A 3,825-nucleotide genomic window follows, 5' to 3' on the forward strand; every position below is an offset into this window, starting at 1 on the left:
TTTTTTTCCATTGCAAAAACCATTTATTAATCTGGATTATTTCCTTTTAAAAATGTTTTCAAGCAAACATTCCAGTTCCCCTAATGTCCTAGAATGTGCTTTCTTTGATATTTGATGACACTAGAAGATGTATCTTGTGTGGCTGATATTTGATACAGTGGGGAATTCAAAGGGTGAAGGGCAGAGTATATTTTCTTTTTTTTTTTTTTATTGGATGATTTATTTACATTTCCTATGTTGTCCCCTTACCCCATCCCCCACCACCCCCTCGGAACCCCCAATCCCCTCGCCCCTCCTCCTTCTTCTCTGTGGATGTAACCTCTATCTACCCCCCCACTCCCACCTCCCCACCCTCAAAATTCCCACCCCCTGGGGCATCCAGCCTTCATGAGGTCAAGGTTCTCTTCTTCCACCTATGCCCAGCAGGGCCCTCCACTTTTACATATTCAGCTGAAGCCCTGGATCCCCCCCTAAGTGCTCCCAGGCTGGTGGTTTAGACCCTGGGAGCTGTGGTTGGTTGGTATTGTTGCTCTCCTCATGGTGCCGCAAATCCTTTCAGCTCTGAAGGGGACCTTGTAATGGCTCAGGTCCCCCTGTCGTTGTCCAGTAAGGCATAAGGGCCATACCCATCCCAATGTCTTCTTCCTGGAGAGGGGATACTTTTGTAGGTCAGGTTTTCTAAAATGGAGTCTGAAGTTTAAAAATTTGCCCGCTGACATGTCTTCCAACAAAGCTGTTGGCCCTAAAGTCTTTTTGTGTTTTTGTCCTGTAGCAGACCCAGCAGTGTTATCTCTTGCAGCCATAGAGCTGAATCAGGATGGAGCCCAGGTGGTGAAGGAGCAGGCTGCCAATGGCAAGCACAGTCAGAGTTGGGAGAGGCCCCAAGGACCTGGATGCGGGCTGGAGAACACAGGCAACAGCTGCTACCTGAACGCAGCCCTGCAGTGCTTGACACACACACCACCACTTGCTGACTACATGCTGTCCTGGGAGCACTCTCAGACCTGTTGTTCCCCTGAAGGCTGTAAGATGTGTGCTATGGAAGCTCATGTGACCCAGAGCCTCCTCCACTCCGACTCGGGGGATGTCATGAGGCCCTCCCACATCCTGACCTCTGCCTTCCACAAGCACAAGCAGGAAGACGCCCATGAGTTTCTCATGTTCACCTTGAAAACCATGCATGAATCCTGCCTGCGGGGGTACGAAGAGTGGGACTCCCCCTCTAAGGACAGCTCCCTGATTCCTGACATCTTTGGAGGCCTGTGGAGATCTCAGATCAAGTGTCTCCACTGCCAGGGCACCTCGGATTCCTATGATCCTTTCCTGGACATTACCTTGGATATCAGCTCGGCTCAGAGTGTGAAGCAAGCCTTGGGGGATATAGTGAAGGCAGAAGAGCTGTGTGGGGACAACGCCTACAACTGTGGTAGGTGTACAGAGAAAATGCCAGCTTTGAAGACTCTGATGGTTTACAGTGCCCCAAAGGTTCTCCTGCTAGTATTAAATCGCTTCTCAGATTTCAGGGGTGAGAAGTTGAATAGAGAAGTAAGCTACCCAGAGTTCCTTGACCTGCAGCCATACTTGTCTGAACCTACTGGAGTACCTTTACTTTATGCCCTCTATGCTGTCCTGGTCCATGATGGTGCAACTTGTAATAGTGGACATTACTATTGTTGCATCAAAGCCAGCGATGGGGAGTGGTATAAGATGGATGATTCTAAGGTCACGAGGTGTGATGTGACTTCTGTCCTGAGTGAGTCTGCCTATGTGCTCTGCTATATGCAGCAGACTGACCTCAAACAGGTCAGTATTGACAAGCCAGAGGACAGAGTACACGGAGTTCTTGGCCCTGAAGACCAGCTGAAGAAACTCCCACCAAGACAGGACAAGAAAAGCTCTTGCACAGAAGCTGTAGGAGAGCCCCAGGGAAACAGGGAGAATACAGCAACCAAAGAAACCTCTTTAGGGGAGGAGAAAGTGACTCAGGAACAGAACCACCAGAAATCTGGGCAGACACAGAGGGATAAGGAACTCGATCTGCCAGCCAATGTAAATGCCAGCCCAGATACACAGCAAACTGGGCAGGAGTGCTCAAGACAAGAAGGGTCACCTGTGGCACAATGCTGACAGGCTACTTACTGCCTAGGGCCCCATGAACACTGGGCAGCTCTGTAGTCAGGGAAGGAGACAAAGATCTAAGAAGAGGAAGAACAAGAACAAGCAAGCATGGGTAAAGGCTTCTGCTTGTTCACTAGTGCTCCCTCGCTCACTCACCCTGGCTCCTCTGGACACACTGTTAAACAGAGGCCCCTGGAACAAGAGAGTGAGACCTATGTCCCTGGTAGGGACAATGCCTCACCTTTCAGGTGGAGTCCACCTTTCCTCTGTGCCCTTGCCTGTCTTTGATGACTCTTGAAGAATGATAGTTTGGATATGAAGAAATTGCTCAGGGTGTTGGTTCAGGTGAAATACAAGAAAGCTGGAAGACTCGGAAAATTCTGCATAGACTCTCCTGAGACTCATAGAATCAAAGTAGGGTAGAGACTAAGCCACCACCCTGGAGTGCTTGATGTTTGAAATTTTTGCTCAGCCAACAAGTGACTGGGCAGACTGCCTTTTCTTAATCTCTTTTCTGGAAAATGTAAACTTCACATTGTAGAGATGTTCTTGTTCTTTGTATGTGATTGACACGTCGACACGTCTTTGACCAAATAAATTCTCTTCCTTCACAATCATTGTCTTCTTCTTTATTACTTTCTCATGATGGTAGATCAGTGTGGCATATTCTGGGCATAGCGTAGTAGCAGTGTGGTAACATTGGTCTCATAGATGGACAAGGAACTCATCAGCCACATGTTCTTAAACAAGAAGTCTTTCTCCCAGGGAGTTGCCACCGACCTTGTCTTTGGTGTGAGGTCGTGGGCTCTGCAGAAACCCCGGCTTCTAGAGGAGTGTGAAGGCTTTGGGTGGGAGGGTGAAGGAGAGAGCTTGATGAGCAGCACCTGTGGGTCATCAACGGCTATTGGAAAAGGCTGAGGTGGGACTTGCAGAAGCTGTGACTGCCGAGCTGTCTGGGCTCCGGTGTGCCAAAACTCCTTCAGCCTCACTGTGCCTTTTGATCCCATGGGTCCCAAGTACTTCTTAAGCCTGTTCTGAAGCTGGAAGATGATAAATTCAGCTCTAGTGTTGTAAACGGTGCCTCTTCATAGAGGAAGCACCACTCTGAACCATATACCGAGTTGATAATCCATGCAATGAAAAAAACGCTGACCGGACACAACTTGATATATTGGGTACAGGAGCTCGGGTATGGTGCTCTCAGTCTTTAGGTCTCAGCCTCTCTGGGCATGAGCGACTCTTTCTCAAGGTTTGCCTGTCAGATATCCTGCCTATCAGACAATCACCTTAGGATTCAACAACAGTGGCAAAGTTACAGTAACAGAATAGCCTGGGAAACAATTTTATCCTTGGGGGGTCACCACAACACGAAGAATTGTATTAAATCTTCAGACCCCATCAGAGGAAGGTTGAGATCCATGGCACTAGGACAACATAGGAGAGATTTTTAAGTGGAGAAAGCCTTCTCAAACCCAGTGACAATCCCAGAGCCAGGGATTCAGAACATCCACGGGGAACTGATAAGATATCATCTGGGGAAGAGGGCAAGTAGGTAGGACCCACCCACTATAAGTGTCCTCGGGAGGTTGTGTTTAAAGCAGACCCATCACGGGAGGCCACAACAGGAAGGCCACAGGCTTGGCTTTCTTCTCACACTGTGTGAATTGCTAGAAGGTGGCAGGCAGTCTGCAGAACTAGCCACAGACG

The 3,825-nt window shown here is 48.8% G+C and overlaps 1 pseudogene; it reads left to right on the forward strand.

Moving 5' to 3' along the window:
• The first annotated feature begins 772 nt into the window (after positions 1-772).
• LOC114635964 lies at positions 773-2,966 on the forward strand (annotated as a pseudogene).
• Positions 2,967-3,825: the final 859 nt, after the last annotated feature.

Source organism: Grammomys surdaster, unplaced genomic scaffold (assembly GCF_004785775.1).
Source record: "Grammomys surdaster isolate TR1022 unplaced genomic scaffold, NIH_TR_1.0 120536, whole genome shotgun sequence".
Classification (NCBI taxonomy): domain Eukaryota; kingdom Metazoa; phylum Chordata; class Mammalia; order Rodentia; family Muridae; genus Grammomys; species Grammomys surdaster.